Source organism: Dermacentor andersoni, chromosome 10 (genome assembly GCF_023375885.2).
Source record: "Dermacentor andersoni chromosome 10, qqDerAnde1_hic_scaffold, whole genome shotgun sequence".
NCBI classification, from domain to species: domain Eukaryota; kingdom Metazoa; phylum Arthropoda; class Arachnida; order Ixodida; family Ixodidae; genus Dermacentor; species Dermacentor andersoni.
The window spans coordinates 106,246,921-106,259,678 of NC_092823.1; the positions used below are offsets into that span (position 1 = coordinate 106,246,921).

At 46.2% G+C, this 12,758-nt stretch overlaps 1 long non-coding RNA gene across 1 annotated transcript in view; it reads left to right on the forward strand.

Moving 5' to 3' along the window:
- The first annotated feature begins 277 nt into the window (after positions 1-277).
- Positions 278-12,758, forward strand: part of LOC129387933 (uncharacterized) — a 106,288-nt gene continuing 93,807 nt past the window's right edge. The window contains exons 1-2 of the long non-coding RNA XR_008615085.2: positions 278-571; positions 4,751-4,928. This is a non-coding gene — a long non-coding RNA (uncharacterized lncRNA). The remainder of the gene's footprint in view (positions 572-4,750; positions 4,929-12,758) is intronic.

Below are 12,758 nucleotides of genomic sequence, written 5' to 3' on the forward strand. Positions count from 1 at the left end.
TTGTGCTTCCGGCCTTGTTCACAACACAAAATGGCTCGAAACGGCGGTATTGCGCCTACGCAGGTGGAGGAATCCGATAGTTGCCATCCAGCATTTTCTCTAGTCTGATAGCAAGGGAGTACGATACTGCCTTTAAACCTTGGCAATGATGGAAGCCTGATGGAAGTGAATGGCATATTCAGGCTGCCACATGCTCCGGAAGTGTACTGGAAATGAGAAGTCTTTTTTCTAACGATCAATTCTCTTTCATATCCTGTCTTCACATCTGCCTAGTTCATGGTGCAACTAGTGGGCCGAAACGGGCTACATTGACATCATAGGTTTTCAGATTGTGTGCCAAGGCCTCGCTTACTCAAGGGACATACAGAAGGGTGGCATTAGCTCGAGGGTGCATGGCGTGCGATATGGCAGGACACTATATTCCATGCAATGAATGAAAATTTCAGTTTATTCTCTCGGACGTATTCTGTGCAGGCCACTGTTGGAGATCTGGTCATCGGAATTGGAGAAAAATCTCACAGCGAGCCCAGGAAGATTGCTCTAATCGGGATGCTTAAAGCAGACCGTTCAGGTAGGCCAGTAACCTCACCTAGCCGTGTCTCTTTGGGTTAATAATAATAATAATCTTTATTTCTCTCTTTCCACAGAATGAGAGTGGACGTAAGGGTAAAAGCTGCATGCAGCGGCTTGATCAAACTACATTACGCCCCACATTACAGTATGACGAGGAAACATCTTAGTCATGACAAACGCAAGGAAATACTGGAAACATTGGAATACATTCTGAATTTGCGGACGTAAAAGGGCAAAAATACAGCACGGATCAGTAAGAAAATATATGTTCAAAATTGAGAACAGCCTTAGTGAATTTGTTAACACTGTGTGGTGTAAGAAACAATAGCGCGACATACAAAAAACAGAATGTAACATCATACATTGGTGCAGGAGCAGCAAAACACTAACTAATTTTTCGATATTTCTTCTAGTGAGATGTTATTCTCTTCCAAGTGTGTTAAGGTAACAGGGAAGTTTACAGGCGCCTGATTAAAATCGGTACACCGTCCGACAAGACGGTGTAGACCATGCAGTGCAACGGCGTACATTGTACATGGCTTTGAAGGTTGAATAGTGTCAACATATCTGCGTTTGTTCTAATAGCATTCTTGTACATAAGAATTAATCTGAAGGCATAAAGATTAGGCACTTGAATGATGTTAAACTTCGAATAATAGCTTTCTGTGCGGGCATACCATGGTATGTTAGCAATCAATCTTATCGCACGTTTCTGATTAGCAATAATCTATAAATTATGCTTCGTACTTGTGCCCCAGACAGTGTGGCAATAGTTAAGTACTGTAACTAAGAAAGCGTTGTAGATTAATAGTTTAATTCTTGTTTATAGCACACACCGTTGACGACATAGCACTCCATTCACTTTGCTCATTTTTGATCGTATGTTATTAATTTGGGCATCCCAATTAGGCAATTCCAAGAAGGTTACTCCCAGACATTTGATACTATGCACGATTTCAATATAGTTGCTCCCAAACCTCCGCATATCTTTTACAAGTTTGTTTTTCGGTCAAAATACCATGGCTTTAGTTTTGCTTGTGTTCACCTTTAGGTAATTTTCCTGCGATCACTGACACATGTGTTACAAAAACTAATTACCTGTAGAGGATGTCATTTTCTCTACTACCCGTAATGAGCGCCGTAAGGTCATCAGCGTAGGCAGTAAGGTTCACCGGTAGCTTAGTGTAAAATATATCGTTTAAGTAAACTAAAAACAACAGAGAGCCTAAGATGCTGCCTTGCGGCACGCCCGAGTTTATGTATTGGCCATCAGACAAAGCATCATTGTGTGCTACAATTTGTTTACGATGTTGGAGGTATGACCGTATCAAAGAATTAGGAATCCCTCTTATACCACAGTGGTTTAGTTTTTTTACTAACAAGTCATGATTGATTAAATCAAAGGCTTTGGAAAAGTTGATATAAATTCCGAGGACAAGGAGCTTGTTTTCAAATGCATTTATGATGAGTTCCTTTTGCTTGAGTAGTGCCAACTCAGTGGATCTTTTTGGTCTGAACCCGAACTGATCATTCGACAAAACGGAACGCTTATCTAAAAAATTAGTTATTCTCGTGTGAATAATTTTCTGTGTGTGTAGAAATTCCTGGTAGAATAGAAATTGGCCCATAATTTGACAATTCAGAGGTATCGCCTCCTTTGTGTATCACGACAACTTTTGCAATCTGGATGTGCTTAGGAAATACAGTCGCCGACTCATTTTTTGGACTCCAAAAATTCGGACATGCCCGATTATTCGGTCAGCTTCGCGGCACTGCCATTCTCCCCATAAACCATAATGTATAACTGCCGAAAGTTCGGACACCTTGCAACGTCTCGTGTGATTTTTCGAACACTCCTTGAGCCAACTCGGTCGAGAGCACCATGCACCGATTCTGACCGGTGCATGGTTCGACTTGCTGAACGCCATTTTTGTTTTGAACAGAGCTTCCTTGGTGCTCCACAAAGCAGCGCAACTAGAAATCCCTGCTCATCATCATCATTTCTGCCTGGTTCGATAGAGTGGCTCTGCAGCAGTTCCGGTTTCAGCTTAGTAAGCCATGTCAAGACAATCCAGCAGCTGATTTGTTTCTTCACGCATGACGCTGTGAGCAGGCCACATTTTTTTCGTTTGTGTTACTGGTGTCGGCATGGTGGTGTTTGCTTTGTGTGCTGCGTCGAGGTTTCGGTGATCCAACGCGGCATACGGAAACATCTCGTCAAGTCTCTAATGGCGCCGACAGTGCCCGCGCAGACTGCGCTGGGGAATGCTGGCAAGCGGGTGCCAGGAGGCCTAAGATTTCTCGCCTTCCGATGTGCTCCCTACTGACACAGAAAATATTCTGCTGACACCTGCGAAGTGGTTGCATTGAGACTCCGGACACCGTCTCATTTGACAGGTGCTGACACTGCTGTACCGACGTGCACAGAACTCGACGACGGCGAGATGATTCTTCAGGTTTCTGCTGCACCGTCGGACGATGACGCACCATGTGCTACGCTACCGTCGCATGCGGAGCGTGTACAAGCAGTGACTGTGCTTTCAGCCGCCTATAGTGACCGTACGACCCTCTCCGAGATTCAGGGTTATCTGATTGCGCGTAAACGGAACAGCGTGCAACAGCGCATTCACGATTTTTTCAAGCCTACTGCCGAGCCCGAATAAGTGCGTGGAAATAAAGGATTTCACTATTTTTCTTCTTAATCTGCTTTTTCGGACACCTGTTTGGACATTTCCGCAATCCCTGTGAGGTCCGAATAAATGGTCGGCAACTGTACTCCACTACTGAGACAGAGGTTGAATATGTATGTTAAGATTGGGGCTAGGAAATGAATTACATACTTTAGAGGTTTTATTTGAAAACTTTTATCTAATACCCTACAGTTTTTAAGGTTTCTGAATACAGAAATTACTTCATTTTTCCTGGTGCTTGGTGAATTGACGTGTTTGTTGAATTAATGGGAGAGCATACAGGATTTGTGACATCAATAGAAATCGTTAAAGGAAGTTGACAGATTCTGCCGTCAGCACAGCCCCATTGCGCATAATGCAGTTTGGACCACTGTTGTAGTGACGTCCAAGTAGTTTACCTAACGAATAGCTGAAGTATTCGTACTTGGCTTGACGTAGCTCTTTGTTTAAGTTATTGCGAAATTTCTTATATTGAGACAATTTCACGGGATCCTTGGATTTAATGAATTGCGCATATAGTTTCGATCCTTTTTCTATTTTATTTCAATAAGGCATTCGTAATCCATGGTTTCTTCGATTTTCGTTTGCGACAGAATTTTAAAGGAAAGCAGTTTTGATATATGCGGATTAACACAATCATTACTGCGTTCTACGCAACATCTGCATCAGGTAGCAACAATATATGGGAAAAGTCGGCAGGACGTATTTCATTACGAAAGATGTCGAGGGATTTTATCAAGGGAAGGCTGCGATTCATTATGTCCCGACAATGATGCCTTGGCACGTTATGAAGACCTATGAAGTCAACATAGCATTTATACGTTCCTGCCTACATGTTGCAGCATCAACTGGTACTTGTGAAAGACACATTGTAGAATGGTTTTTGGTGTGGTATAGGCATACCCCAACTATGTTGACATCAACAAAAGATGCAATTTTGGAAATTGCTTGCCTCGGCATGTGTGTGATGCAAAAACGAAAAATGATACATTCTTGTGGACGTGGCAGCTTCCAACCACGACATTCACCTTCTTGGGCAGAGCTTTCATTATTAAGAATCAATTTCACAGCAGCACCAAAAAGCTGAATTGCAGCGATGCTATTCCATCTGCATACGAAGAATAACTAGGTAGGATTGCCAACACTTGGTTTACAAACAAGGCTTCTGTGCAAATGAGTGGGAGCTGTTACCAGTCATTTGCAATAAAGTCCATAACAAAGTTGCAGCTGAAATCAATTTTCATTACTTCCCTTCACCGCAATATATGTGCAATGTTGCACACATATTTGAACTTTCATAGAAAAAGACAACTTTGCCGCCTGCACAACTGCTACATGGCCTCACGTTCGCTGTTTGCTTTGAAATTGTACCTTAAGCAACATTTATTAGTCCGTTTGAATCAATAATCAACCAGTGTGCACACCAAACTAAGCATGAAATGTGTTTACACCTGCATCCTTAACACGCATTCACTGTGTTCTCGCAGCGTCAAGCCGTTCACGTTGCAGCCCTATGCTCTGCGGAGCCCCAAGGTTGCCCCAGCAGTGCCGGCGCGGGTGTTGACCTGCAGCCTGCCTCGCACTGTGGCACGAGGCCCTCACGGGAGGGCCCGCTCCAGCGCCATGCACAAGTTATGCCTTGAGTTCTCCAGCTGCATACATACGGTAACCACTGTTCCCTTCTTATGTCCTTAGCTCAACTGGAAGGAACATGGCACAGTAATGTAAACCACCTTGCTCATCCCACTGCAATGCAGCCAAGAGCTCCAATTTAACACAGTAAATGGAAAAACGCGATTATAGAGCGAACTAGCAGTGCTTAAACATCTGAAAGACTGTGCAGGAAATTCTGTTACATTAGTGTGGTTCCGTACTTGCCGAGACAGGTGCACATCAAATGTTCTCCAATTGCACTGCAAAATGGTGACTTACCCTCTCTACAGTGGAGCCCTCTTAGTGGCTTGAGCAGTGCTCACAAACTGTATTTCCCTGCTTTTCATATCGAAGCCGACATCACTGTTATGTCATGACGTTCCGGCTCAATCCTATTGTCACACTCGATTATTGTGTGGCACGTTTCCAAACATAGCCACGCCTGCTGCATGTCATGTGATATTTGACACACTTTGTGCTGCTGTTTTCTGTTCTTACACTGTTGGCTCTAGCTGCATGATAGCAGATCAGTCGTGGGAAAAGTTTTACTCTGAAAACAAGGGTTCACAGAGTTTTATGGTGTAATAATACTTGGGAGACATGATTATCTTTGTGACCTACACTGCACTGGCAGATTTGAAATTCCTCAGCTCAGTGAGAGGTCCCTTTAACATAGCACGAATTTTAAGCATACCTTTTGGACCCATGCGCATTGCAGTATTGAATATCAATAGTGTTGTGGATTATGAAAGATGGAGAAAGGGTGGGCAGATATGTACACGCTGGTCAAGTTGTGCTTGTGTGTACGTAACGTCGCAGGACAGCTCTCTTTGTGGGCACTTTTTGGCTTCCCCGTTTACCAGAGACTTTAGAAACCACAGACCCATACATTAGATCCTCCTTGCATTGAAAGGCTAGCTGCAATTGAAAGGATAATATACTGTCCTGGCATTTTTTAAGCAAAGCTTGGTTAGTGAACCCTGCTTTCGTTTCCTAAGCATGGCTGCTGTTGTCTTGCCCATAACGTGTTGTTTTTCAACCTGCTGAACCTAGTGATCCAGCGAGGCGTGATCTCGCAAAGCAGTTGCAGCACACTAGTCAGGTGCACAAGATGGCATTTGTCATGCACAAACAATATGCACACACTTCGAAGGATGTCACTGCTGCGAATCGGCCTATTCTGCAGTCTGGATGGCAAGGCCCCGTAATACTGCCATGAAATCCAGATTCCTTCTTGGCAATAATGAAAGCCTTGCTCAAGAAGGCCAGTGTCATGGTAAGAAGCAGCCACTTGCTCAGCAAGCGCTTCACAAGTATTTATTGTCATATCATACAAATGCTGCTACAAGCACTTTCTGAAATTTCACTTTGTTCATGTAAACACAGTTGCAGTTTCTGCACAGCAACACATTCTGCAGCATGACCTTCAAATGTACAAGTTTATGCTGCAACGTGCAGACTTCATAGGTTTTCAGAACAGGTGCCAAGTCGTCATTTTCGGGACACATTGAATGGCACCGTTAACCCTAGGGTATAAGATATGTGGCAAGCGAGATCACGGGCTTGCCTGAACCGTGTTCTACCCAACTTCCAGAGTAACTGCACTTGGAATGTTCGCGACTTTCTCTAAGCATCCTGATTAGTCCCAATATTCTAGCCTCGCTGCATTTTTGCTTTAATTCTGACGACCAGATCTCTAAAAAAGTGACCTGCACAGATTACGTCTAGGTGAAGATAACCTGGAATTTTCATTCGTTCCGTGGAATATCGTTGAGGCCTGCCACATCACAGGCCATGCACCCTCGGTGTTGCGCCATCCTTCCCCAGCTTGAGTTAGCGAACCCTTGGCTCGAGTATCGAGGCACACCAAATATAGAACTGGATCGGCCCTTCACAGAAGCAGAAACCCAGAGGGCCTTGAGCAAGCTACGCAGAAGGAGTTCTCATACGAACACATTAAGGGGCAGAACACGAATGATGGAAAACCACAACAAGCTCCTCAAAAGCCATGGGGCCAAACCAACGCAAGCAAGCCACGTCCTCGTTGGCCAACAACTCAACCGCTACCAGAAAACCATTACAAGATTGTGTACAGACCTAAAGCTGGTGTGAAAGTATCAAACTGGAAAGGCGGAGTGATAGCAAGAGGATTAGCCCAAGCATGCGGAGTCACAGCCCAGGAGCTCTACGCCTAAGTGATCATACAGACACAGTGGCAACATAACTTAATTCTGGCATGTACCGAAGAAGACTGCGCACTTGAACTAGCGGAAATAAGATGCATCGAAATAGGACACGCAACATACGAAGTCACACCGTACCTGAAGCCAATTCCGGGCCCTGTACGTGGCGTTGTTCACGGAATAGAGGAAGGCACCACCGACGAGCAGCTAGTAGATCTACTAGCAACGACCAACAATTGCAAAATCTTCTTCGCTAGAATGCTGGGAAGATCGACGTCGGCAGTGATCACCTTCCGAGGGCCCGCATGTGCCGTTCAAGTTGGATGTACGCTCACCCGCTGAACACGCTACAGAAAGTCAGTCCAGTACTGCAGATCTTGCGGGGAGATAGGACACAGACAAGACGTCTGCCCTAATCCAAACGACGAACTATGTGACAACTGCGGAGAACACAACGCTGATCCAAACAACCACCAATGCGAGCCGCAATGTAAGCTCTGCGGAATACCCAATGAAACGGCGAGTAGAGACTGTCGAAGGAGGCTGAAACCGGTCCCGCCACCGTTGAGAGTCGGGGAGCGGTCAAGATCGAGACAGAGAAGATTCTGGTACCAGGCCAGTGTAGTAACTACCAATGACAACGAGCACATGATGACCATGTCACCATCGCCACAGTCACCGAATGAGACCGAACCGATAAAAAGATTCAGATCCAAGTCAGGATCGAGATCGAGGGAAAGAGAACTGTGTCCCCCGGATACCGGCAACGGGCGTGGAACACGACAACACCCAGCGCAAGGTAAGCTTGGCCAACGTCATCACGCGGCACAATGAAACGTCGAGGGAAAATAGTGGCGTTCAAACCACAATACACTCGAGGTACGAGGACACGATAATGATTCTACGAACACAGAACGATGAATTGAAGTGAGAGCTAGAACAGAAAAAGAAGAAGACACAAGAGAATGAAGCTAGCACTGAAAAACAGCTCGAATACCTCATGCGAGAAATAGAACTACGGAGAGAAAAGGGCCAGCAATCGCAAGCACCACTACCGCGACCTTCATCCCCACCACCACCATCCTCAGCAACACAACCAAAGCCAGCAACAATGTCAAACCAGGCGGTGATAACCCAGAACGACCTGAAGACACTTGAAGACCGCATCAACGCCAGCGTGTTTGCCATGATAGAAACCACGATGTCCACGGTAACAGAGATTATGCAAAACACGGTAACCCAGATGATACAGACTGGGTTCCAATCTCTCAAGAGCGAAATGGACAACCAGATTCAGGCCCTACAGAACAAAATGACTCAATCGGGAGAAAGTTTCAGTCAACACATCCACATGGTAGAAGAGACGATACTCACAAGGAGCCTAAGTACCCTGCGAGAGAAGCCAAGATCATGCAGACCCTAAGCGAACAAGATGGCGAGGCTAACTAAAGAGAAAGATGACTGCAAGCAACACCCAGGGCTCAAAATTTGGCAATGGAACTGTCATTCTATCCGAAGTAAGAGAAGCAACCTTGTACAATTCTGCACGCAGCTTAACCCAGACATTATGGCCTTACAAGAAACCGAAGCTGAAGACTTCAAGGTCAGTGGTTACCTCACTAACGTCACCGACGGTAAGATGAGGACAGAAATCCTGACCAAGAAGGCCATCAACGCTCAGCAACACGACATCCAACACCGCAAAGAACACACAGTCGTCGAAATCTTACCCGAGAAAAAACAGCAGCAAAGCCTCTTTGTGTTAAACATGTACAGCCCGCCAAAGGGCCACCTAAAAGATCTAGACAAGCTAATGCGAGAAGGGAAGAAGCTTAGCATGGGTAACGGACTGATAGTCGTTGGCTCCCCATGTGGCCTGGGGATATGCAGCCTCAACGAAAAAAGGAGATGTACACAACGTCGCCCAACAACAACTCCTCACGCTACTCAACGACCCGCACACACCTAGGCACATCGGCAACAGTGTATCTAGAAACACCAGCCCCGACCTGACATATGTACACGGACTCAAGCAGTATGAGTGGAGCTGCACAGACGAGATTCTGGGTAGCGACCATTACATAGTGCAAACGATCATCCCGCACCACAAAGCGACGATGAAGATTGGAAGAGCCAAGATCACGGACTGGCAGGCCTTTCGCAAAGACGAGAGTGCCATTAATGCGACGATAGACGACATAGAAATATGGATCAGAGGAGTCGTGGAAAGAGCCGAGAAGCATACGAAGACAATCCAGCTGTCGCAAGTCACCCCCGTGGTCGACCCCCACTTACTCCACCTGTGGGAGGCGCGCAGGGGACTCGCAAAACTCTGGCAGCGTAACAAATGCAACCGGAAACTCAATATTCGAATCTCTAAGCTGATCAAGGAAACGCAGGAGTACTCTGAACTACTTGAAAAGCAGAACTGGCGCGAACCATGTAACATGCTTCAAGGGACCTTAAGCAGCAAGCGCACTTGGGCGGTACTCAAGACACTCCTATCAAAGAAGGAGAACAAGAACGCCGCAAAACAAAGTGCAGAGACTTATACGCAACCACCCGGGGAAAGAGTAAGACATAATCAAAGAAGTGGAGAAGTTCCTCGGTACAGAGCGGAACATAACTGTAGATTCGCACTTAGACGAGTATCGAGGCAAACCAAATATAGACCTGGACCGGCCCTTCATAGAAGCAGAAACCCAGATGGCCTTGAGCAAGCTCACCCGCAACACGGCGCCGGGGTACGACAGAATAAACAACAAGACACTCCGGAACCTTGACGGAGCCTCTGTAGAGGCACTCTTAAAATACATCATCGAGTGCTTGGAACACGGTAAAATACCACCGGAATGGAAACACGCGGAGGTAACCATGATACCTAAACCCAACAAGCCCATCAGCGTGCAGAACCTTCGACCGATATCCCTCACCTCGTGTGCTGGAAAACTCTATGAGCACATGGTGCACAACCGCACGATCGAACGTCTCGAAGACAACGGACACGTCCCAAACACCATGTTCGGATTTAGAGCTCACCTGTCCACGCAAGAGGTGTTACTGCAGATCAAAGAAAAAGTAATCGACAAACTGGACACGCACAGCAAAAGAGCCATCCTAGCACTTGACGTGAAAGGGGCTTACGACAACGTGTCACACGAAGCCATACTGCAACACCTCAACATATATAACTGCAGTGTAAATATATATAATTACATCAAAGCTTTCCTGAAGGAAGGGACAGCCACAGTGGGGATAGGCAACTTACGCTCTGATAAATTCGACATACCGCGAAAGGGAACGCCACAAGGCTCCGTCATTTCGCCGATGCTATTCAATGTAGCGATGAGCTCGCTACCCAAACAACTGAAACAAATAGAAGGGATTGGTCACGCAATATATGCTGACGACCTCACCATCTGGACTACGGGAGGGTCGACAGGTAAAGAGCAAGACGCTCTGCAAGAAGCGGTTGACACAACGGAGAGGTGCATGGAAGCATGTGGACTGATGTGCGCACCAGAAAAGCCAGAAAACCCAGAATATGCTCTGGCTTCATCGAGTACGTGGCCAAACACACAAGAAATAATTTACACCACAAGGTGCAACTATACTCTACAGACTTGTAAGGTCCATTTGAACAATGTGAATTTACAACTATAAGCAGCAGACGCAGTAATGAGTCTTTAAGTCGATTACTTTTGTAGCATAAAGCTAAAGGCTGCGCAGCTTCGCCCTTCATAAGGGTAGCTGTTAACACGGCACACTCTAAAAGAAACCAAAACCTAAAGATGTGTGAATATAATTACCACTTACCACAGAACCGCCATCCAGGGATGCGCGAAAATCTGCGCGAGCAGAGCTCCCGACATCGTTGCACGGAGAAATGCCGAATAACGCCGACCTCGCGAAATATTTATAAAGACGTGTGCTTCGGTGCGTCAGCGGTTAGACAGCGCCACTATATTGCTAATAAACGTGCAGAAGATCTGAATGACGTGCCCACGCAATTCCACTGCCAAACCGTTGTGTCAGAAGCCACCTTTTCCGTCTTGCTGCACTCCCTTTTCTTTGGCGGTCATTTTAGTAGGTGGGAGCCAGCAGCCAAGCTCAGCCGAGAAATTTCTGAAATTGAACGAAACACAGGTTAGTGACAGGAGGGTGCAGGTGTTTCAGTCACCTCAGCTAGCCATGTCAATACTTAGCAAGGACAACCGAGCGCAATCATGGCAGCCTTTGATTTGATGCAATGTTGCATGCTAGGGAAGGCTTTAATTGTACGTGAGAACCACTAGTAAACGAGCACGTTCGCAAACATGAGGGCTGTCCCACGACTCTGCGACTGATTATCGACCGGTAGTTCTGGCACGTGAAAAGCCAGAATCTGTTCTGGTTTTGTCCAGCACGTGCCAGAACATGAAGGTTAGCACGGTGTTCCTCATTACCAAATTGTGATTTCGGCATGTAAAAGCCCAGAATCTGCTCTGGGTTCGTCCAGCACATGCCAAAGGGTCATGCCTACCGCACTATGCGCTGCCTCGTTATCGTATGACAGTTTGGGCACGAGAAAACCCAGAATATGCTCTGGTTTCATCGAGTACGTGGCCAAACACACAAGAAATAATTTACACCACGAGGTGAAACTATACTCTACAGACTTGTAAGGTCCATTTGAACAATGTGAATTTACAACTATAAGCAGCAGACGCAGTAATGAGTCTTTAAGTCGATTACTTTTGTAGCATAAAGCTAAAGGCTGCGCAGCTTCGCCCTTCATAAGGGTAGCTGTTAACACGGCACACTCTAAAAGAAACCAAAACCTAAAGATGTGTGAATATAATTACCACTTACCACAGAACCGTCATCCAGGGATGCGCGAAAATCTGCGCGAGCAGAGCTCCCGACATCGTTGCACGGAGAAATGCCGAATAACGCCGACCTCGCGAAATATTTATAAAGACGTGTGCTTCGGTGCGTCAGCGGTTAGACAGCGCCACTATATTGCTAATAAACGTGCAGAAGATCTGAATGACGTGCCCACGCAATTCCACTGCCAAACCGTTGTGTCAGAAGCCACCTTTTCCGTCTTGCTGCACTCCCTTTTCTTTGGCGGTCATTTTAGTAGGTGGGAGCCAGCAGCCAAGCTCAGCCGAGAAATTTCTGAAATTGAACGAAACACAGGTTAGTGACAGGAGGGTGCAGGTGTTTCAGTCACCTCAGCTAGCCATGTCAATACTTAGCATGGACAACCGAGCGCAATCATGGCAGCCGTTGATTTGATGCAATGTTGCATGCTAGGGAAGGCTTTAATTGTACGTCAGAACCACTAGTAAATGAGCACGTTCGCAAACATGAGGGCTGTCCCACGACTCTGCGACTGATTATCGACCGGTAGTTCTGGCACGTGAAAAGCCAGAATCCGTTCTGGTTTTGTCCAGCACGTGCCAGAACATGAAGGTTAGCACGGTGTTCCTCATTACCAAATTGTGGTTTCGGCATGTAAAAGCCCAGAATCTGCTCTGGGTTCGTCCAGCACATGCCAAAGGGTCATGCCTACTGCACGATGCGCTGCCTCGTTATCGTATGACAGTTTGGGCACGAGAAAACCCAGAATATGCTCTGGTTTCATCGAGTACGTGGCCAAACACACAAGAAATAA